Genomic DNA, 8010 nt, shown 5'->3' with positions numbered 1-8010 from the left:
AGAGAGAGAGAGAGAGAGAGAGAGAGAGAGAGAGAGAGAGAGAGAGAGAGAGCGCTAGCTTGCTAGCTCATGAGAGAAGATGTTGAGAAGATCCCAGTTTAGAATTGGGGAATGGGAAAAGACAAGCAATGGCAGCCATTTGAGGTCTTCGAACAGGAGAGTGACCTTGACTGATATGAAAATTAGAAAGATTATATTGGCAGCTGTGTGAAAGATGAGATGGAGAGGGGAGAAGACTAAAAGCAAAGAAACCAATTAGGATGCTATTGAAATAGTCCAGATGACAAGTGACAAGGGTCTAACCTAGAGTGATGACCCTGTAAGTAAGGAGAAATGGACAGATACAAGATATATATGGTGTGGAGCTGGAATGGACAAGACAATGAGAAATGTTCACATTTAAGATAACATGTTAAGGTTTGCAAAGCACTTTACCTGGACTATTTCATATAATCCTAAAAAAACAACGCTGTTAGGTAAATGTTATTATTATCCCCATCTTACAGAGGAGAAAACTGAGGCCAAGAAAAGTTAAGTGACTTGGCCAGTGCCTCATGCTAATAAGTGACTGAGAAACAGGATTTGAACCCAGCTCTTTTTTACTCCAGGAGACCCTACAATGACTGAGATTGTGACTCTTTTTGAGCAGAAGGATAGTGAGACCTTAATTAGGAACAGGAAAGCTTGAAGAGGGAGAAGGGAAGAGGTCTACCACTTTCAGCTCATTGAGTTGGAGGTACCTGTGGAGCATACAAATGGAAGAGGCCAATAGATAGTTGACGATAAGGGAATGGAGCTCATTATTAAGCTTTTACTGTGTGCCAGGTCGATGCTAAGCACTCTATACATAAAATCCCCTCCCAATTACTTTGTTTCTACTTTGTGTACATCCTGCATCTATTCATTCACATAAGCACTGCTTCCTCCCAATAGAATAGAAGCTCCTTGAGGTCCAGGGTGGTTTTGTCTTTGAATCCAAAGTGCCTGGGGTGCATAATAGATGACACTCACTAAATGCTTGTTGACTGACTGACTGATAACTGACTAGGGCTCCCCTCCCAATTACTTTGCATGTTTCTATAGTGTGCATACACATATGTGTTGTTTCTCTCCTGGAGGTCCTTGAAAGCTGTTCCATTAATGTCTTTATCTAATGACTAGTACAATCCTTGGTAAATGCTAGGTGCTTCATAAATGCTTATGGAGCAAAAGTATTAGTCTATGAGTGCAGATGTTCCTGTGGAAAAGTTGTCAGAAACAGGAGGGCTTGTCTTTTTCCTTAGATGTTGTTGGCCTTGTTTTCTGTCTGTGGTCTTCATGAAGCTGATCCTGCATGCCAAAGGCATTTAAAAAAACTGAGGAGTGAACAGTAGAGGAAGAAATTAAGGGGGAAAGTTTGGTTCCCTAGAGAGAATATTGAATCAAAGGACTTGGGTTCAAATCTTGACTCTACTACTTTAAAACTCTGGAATTTCAGGTAAGAAACAGCCCCTCTGAGCCTTGGTCTCCACTTCTGTAAAATCAGGAATCTGTGCTGGATCATGTAACCAGAGATTTAGAGCTGGAAAGGCCCTAAGATCATTTCCTGCCATCTCCCTCATTTTACATGGGAGAGACCCCAGGTACAGTGGCACTTGCCTGCCGGTGGGATTAAACCTTTGCTCCAAATCCATTATGAGAGGAGTGAGTGACAGAGATGGCACCCTGTGTGCTCTCCCCCACCCCTTCCCGACTCTCTGTGTTTGAAGCCCCCTCTCTAGGAGGGGATTGGGGGTCGGGAGACCCTGCTCCGAGCTCAAGGAAATTAGAGCCTCCTAAGTGCTTATAAATCAGCCTCTAATGACAGCAGCCCAGCACCAGCCTGAGCATTGCCCTTATTACCGTGATTCACAAGCCAGGAAAAGCTCCGAAATTATGCAGGAATTATTGTCCCATCTCCTTAATTAACGCTGATTGCGGAATTCTTGCTCAAGTCCTTGCGAGCAGACTCAATTATGCGCCGCCTGAACTGATTTGCCCAGATCAAGTGGGATTTATTAGGAATACACTTCCCGGCAATAACAGCAGATTACCTTTGAATATTGTTAATTCATTTAGGGAGAAATGGTTCCAAAGAACTGGCTGGAGGGGCCAAAAGGGCCTCCCAACCCCGAGAATCATGGGATTCATTTGCTGTCCCCGGGACATTTCTGGGAGGCTGTTTGTCCCATGAATAAGGCACTTGGGACTGGGACGGTGTGAGATGGCCACTTCGCTGCTGGAACTGTGGTCACTCTGGACAAGGAAGTTGCTAGGGTTGCATCGTCCTTCCCTGACGCCAATCGGCTGTGGGACCCAAATCAGGATATTGGAGTGCAGACTATGAAGTGATAACGGTTGCTCTCTCCATCCTGGGACTCCTTCAGCTCCTTCACGACACGGATCACAGTATCCCAGCATGGGCTCGGTGGCCTCTTGTGCAACATGTATGTAAACAGAATGCTCTCTTCAGCTTCTCTGACAAAGGGTCATCCAGCCTCCTCTGGGAGACGGGCAGGGAGGGGGAGTTCACAATCGCAGAAGGCAGCCCACACCCCCCAGGACAGCTCTGGATCAGGACGCTTTTCTGAACTTGAGCCCAAACTGGCCCCTTAGTGATCTCCTGTCCTCTAGTTTTTATTGGTGCCAAATTAAGGCAGAGGATGGCACCCTTCTTAGCCCTGCAGTGACCCAAAGCTAGGAAGGAATGCTGAAAGACTGGATGACAGTGTGAGGGTACAAAAAATAGGAAAACAAAAAACACTATGATTGGTTAGACAATTTGGGCTGAATCTGGCCAGATGAAATTTTATAGGGATAAAAATGTCTGTGTAAGATGGATTCAAAAATCGACTTAAGCAGAACATGGAGGAGGCATGACTTGATAGCAATCTGAAAAAGATCTGAGGTTTTAATGGACTTCAAGCTGAAAACATGTCAACGATGTGATATGGAAGCCATATGCAGCTTGACGATTCCTTAAGAGAGTTCTGACTCAGTCCTGGACCCAGTCAGCTCCTCAAGGGAGGGGAGGTTTTCCTTCTCTGTGCATCCCTGGATTTTAGCTTGCTGCTAGGCACACAGTAGGTACCTATTAAATCCGTGTTGATTAATTGATTCATTGGTCAGGGAAGTGATAACTGCATAAATTTCAAGCTGTGGGAACCTCCTCTAGGCATCTAGTCATCTTGTTGTTCAGTCATTTCCATTGTGTCTGACTCTTTGTGATCCCATCTGTGGTTTTCATGGCAAAGATACTGGAATGAGCTGCCATTTCATTCTCCAGCTCATTTTACAGTTGTGGAAACCGAGGCAGACAGAACTTAAGTGACTTGCTCAAAGTCATATAGCTAATAAGTGTCTGAGGCTGGATTTGAACTCAGATCTTCCTGATTCCTGGTGCTCTGTACAGTATGGTGCCCCCTAGCTGCCTAATCATCAAGTTTAACTCTTAACTCTCCTATTTTATAGGGAAAAGTGCAACCCATAGAAGTTTAGAGACAAAGCCCAAACTTGAACCTAGGTCCTCTGACACCAGCTTTCTACAGTACCACATGGAGCTAACACACACAATGAATATTGAAGAGCTTTTTGTCCATTATGAAGAGCTGTGGCAGCGAGAGTCCTCACACCTGATGTTGAGAGGGATATGTGCAGGGGGCAGTTCCTCGGAACCTCCAAGACTCTGTGGTCTGGTCAGTGTGGGTAGGCCATGCACCTGGGCAGATAGCAACCCCTTTGCAGCTAGCAATTACTCTTGAAAGGTTTGTGGCTAGCCTGGGGATGGCCGTACACAAGGTCTGGCACTCAGAGCCTTCCAACCAAGAAGGACCCACCATATCACTTCTGCATTTCTGGCTTGCCCCTCAAGGCACTGTTCAAGGTCAGAGCAGACCTTGGTTGGAGGACTCCATCCCAGATGACCACAAGTGGGCATCATAAGCAGAGCCAGTGGCATTTCCATTGTCAACGATGGGAATAGCTCCCTAGGGTACACATGTTCTATGGAGCTGACCCACTGCACAGTCTGAGGTCTATAGACAAGAGAGCAATAAAGATGCTGAGGTCTGAGCATCAGGCTTTGTCTGTACTGGAGACATCAGCAGCTGCAGGACTGGAGGGTGTGGGGGGAGTGAGCACGCTCTGCCACAGGATGCCAATGAGTTCTCCTAATAATGTGAAATCAGAGCAGACAATCTGAGTCATTATTAATAGATTCATTTGATCGAAGGAAGTAAAACGTTTTAATGTTCTGTTAAATGAGGTGTGCGGCACAAACATTGGTATTCAGGAGGAGGGTTAAGATACTTTCATATCTTCGAGATTAATGTGTGTGTGGCTAGTCCTGGGGTGGCTGTGTGTGTGTGGCTAATGTTTGCATGGCTGTGTATGTGTGGGCATGATTGTGCATGGCTTTGTGTGTGTTTACACAGGTCCATGTGTGTCATGTCTGTGTTTCTTTGTGTATCATTCTATGTGTGTTTCTAGGGAAGTTTTAAGTGCAAGTGTGTGTTTTGTGTATTTGTTTTCATAATGTGTGCATTTTCTATGTTTTCCTATATGTACATGGTTTATATGTATGTGCATGTTTCTGTGCATACATGTTCCCTATATATGTGTTTTGTGTGTGTGATTTAGAAGTGTACAATTATATATTGTAATTGTTCTTTCCTGTGTGTTTGTGTTTGTCATGTGCATTTTGTGTTTGTGTACGTGTGTTTCCATGTATAGGTTTTATGTGGGTGTCATGCATGTGTATTGTGTGTGCTTGTGTCTGTGTGTATTTGTTTTATATTTATTTGTGGACATGTTTTGCACATATGTGTGTCTGCTTTATGTGTGTGTCATACACGTGTATTTTGCGCACTTGTGTTTGTGTGTATATGTTGAACATGTGTCTGTGGGGGATTTTGAGGAGTCTGGTTTTATGTTATAGTTGTTTATCATAGGTGCTTGTTCACATGCATTTGTTGGTGTGTGTACGTTATGTTTCTGTGTGTTTTGTATGTGTTTTTGGACATGTTTGCACATATATGTGTTTGTTTTATGTGTGACATGTAGCTGTGGTTTGTATTGTATGATTTCACATTGCATTTTATTCTTGTGTTTTGTGTGTTCATATGTATTTGATTGTGTGTTTCTATGTCATGTTGTTTATCTCTTGTGTGTATGCTTATGGTTGTGTGATTACATATGTGTTTGTGTGTGCATTGTGCCTGTTGTGATTCTCAGTCTGTGTGATTATCTGTGTGTGTCCTATGGCTGCCTACTATCCATTCAAAAAATCAAGTATTTTTTTCTTTAGAAATTGAAAAAAGAGGAAGGATGGAGGGGAGCAGAGGTGTGGACAAGACAAAGGAAGCCCCTAGAAAGCTGGGGCAACTCATAAAAACAAGACGTTCACTCCAGCCCAGCTCCCAGATCTTTCCACAAACAGAGGGGACCCAGCACCAATAAGACCTGCAACATGAAGTGCCACGTGGGGGTCACGAGGGTTCAAATTCCAGATTGACAGTGGGGAGAGGAACCCTCTAACTAGTCCTTGGAAGAAGCATGTGTTACCCCAGGTTGAAATGAAGCCCTTGCTCGATACTCGCCAGGATAAAGGATTCTTCTCCCCATTTTTCTAGGAGAAAAGAAAGCAACAATATTCTGCCACTTAGCCCTTGGGGCCTGGTATCATGGAAGCTGACAGGCAGTGTGAGGTAATACTGAAACCATTCTGCGTTCATCTCATTCCAAGAAGCTTGTCTGGGTCATCGTAGGGAATGCCAGCCCAGTTCATCCATGGTAGCTGTTGGAGGGAGCTGGGCATTCATCACATCAGTGGCAGGAAACACCACCAATGCAATATCACACTCCTGAGTGGGACAGTGGAGAGGGGCAAGGCAGGCACTCCTTGTTCTCAGACACCAGTGTTCCATTCACCACCTGGACTAGGGTCAGATACCAGCTTCAGACAAATGACACTGGCCACACAGCCCTGTTGAACATGAAGCCAAGTAAATGCTATTGGGGGAGTCCACCAGTCCTAAGTCATCTAAGATCCCACCTGGACCATAAAGTCGATCTAGTGCATATCCATCTCTTTTTTTTTTTTTGGCTTTTTGGAGGGGGGAAGGTAGGGCAATTGGGGTTAAGTACATCTCTTTTCAAATGAAGAAACTGAGGCCCAGAAAGTTTCCAAGGTCGCTCAGGTAGCAGTAGCAGAAGCCAGATTTGAACCCAAGTCCTTCATGTGCAAATTCATTACTCTTTCCACCCCACTACTTCTTGCTGTATTAGGTGCTGCCAAGAATAACCTAGTTATAGCCTAGTTGGGAAGATTTTTGTGTTTGGACGCTTCAGTGAACCCAGGATCTCACTGAAAACTGGTCTCCATCCATCTATGCCTTTGTGTGTTGTCTTGCACTGGTCTTATCCAAGTGTTTACTTTGCTGTTTCACCCAGACTATAAGCACCTTGAGGGCAGGGACTGTTTGATTTCTCTTCCAGTGCCTAGAACTTAGTAAATACTTAATACATGTTTGTAGCTTGATTGATTGACTGCTATATCCTTCACAGAGCTATCTAATGTCCTGGAATCCTTCCTCTGGGTCTTATACCTTTTGAGGACACCAGTATGTCCCTAAAACTGTCCATTCCTCATCCCTCCCTCTTTACCTTCTTTTCTGATGATATACTTCCTAGAGAATATCCCTTATTTAACTAGAGAGGGAGGAGGGGGCTTAACATTCTAACATCTGCGAGGAGCTTTGAGATTTCCAAAGATTCTTGCTTGACCTTTACAAGACATCCTTTACAAGACTTCTCACTCACAAGTCATCATGACTAAGGTGAGACAGCTTGCTTGTACCCAAGCTTGTTTCCTTCCATTATCCTTTGGGTTTCCTGAAATTTTTATTGCCCTGAAACCTCCAAGAGAATATTAAAGCTAAAAAGATGGGATTTTTGTGTCCAAGACCAGCAGCCCAGTTGGGGACATAAAAAAAATGTGAAATAATTGGTGAAAGAGCGAGAGGGCAAGAAAGTGTGAATTGTATGTTAGATCATGCGGGAAGGAGCTGGAGAAAATGCAGAGCAACATGGGCTGGGGTGGCCAGCGCGGATTCCCAGGGGATGTGGCCCTTCCAGGCTAAGGAAAATAATGATCCTCTGAGGATGTGGGACAGAGAGCCTGGGATTTCTCATCTCCAGATTGGGATTCAGAAGTCCTCGCTTTGCTTCTCACTGTCTGTGTGATCTAGCAGAAGCCATGCCAACCTCTCTTCGCCTATGACCCCATTCTCCAAAAGAGTGGCCTGGAATCAAATGGAATAATGAAGATGTAGTGCTGTGTAAAACCGTCCTTATTCAATAAGGTCTGATTGTATATGATCGCAGAGGCTGGGATGATGGGAGAAGTCCTAGATGCAAGGCAAGGGGCAGCACAGGCTGAGCTGAGCAGGATGCAGGGGCACAGGTTCCTTAAAAAGTGCTTTAAGACTTGCAATCAGCTTTATAAAGATTCTTTCATTTGATCCTCACAACAGCCTTGTAAAGTAAATGCTATTGGTATTTCATTTATTATTAGTTTCACAGATAAAGAAACTGATGCTGAAACATCTGATTTGCCCAGGATTATACAGCTAGTTAAGTGTATAAGGTAGGATTTGAACTCAGGTCTTCCTCACTCTAAATTCAGTACTCAGCCCACTATGCCATCTAGTGGCCTCTCCTTAATCGAAGATGTTTATTCAAGCCACGTGAATGTAAATCTACATTTATTAAAATAAGGAATTGGCTTGTCTTTCGTCCTATTTGGTTTGGTTTAACAAAAGGAAGGGGAAACATGGTCATTGTATTTGGGTATGTGAAGGATTGTTATGAGGAAGAGGGATGAGCTTTGTTGGAAGTGCTGGGCAGATGCTTCAGGAAGGCTAATGCCCCCACACACATGCACATGTACACACACACACACACACACACACACACACACACACACACACACAC

The 8010-nt window shown here is 44.2% G+C and overlaps 1 protein-coding gene across 2 annotated transcripts in view; it reads left to right on the top strand.

Moving 5' to 3' along the window:
* ASB18 (ankyrin repeat and SOCS box containing 18) overlaps positions 1-8010 on the top strand; it is a 67213-nt gene that overhangs the window by 9621 nt on the left and 49582 nt on the right. The window lies entirely within an intron of this gene.

The sequence above is a fragment of the Petaurus breviceps genome, unplaced genomic scaffold, assembly GCF_028583685.1.
Source record: "Petaurus breviceps papuanus isolate PSGF00001 unplaced genomic scaffold, PetGlider_PUasm1.0 567, whole genome shotgun sequence".
In the NCBI taxonomy this organism is placed as follows: domain Eukaryota; kingdom Metazoa; phylum Chordata; class Mammalia; order Diprotodontia; family Petauridae; genus Petaurus; species Petaurus breviceps.
Note: the sequence above shows the minus strand (reverse complement) of the source record. Positions and strands in the feature narration are given on the sequence as shown.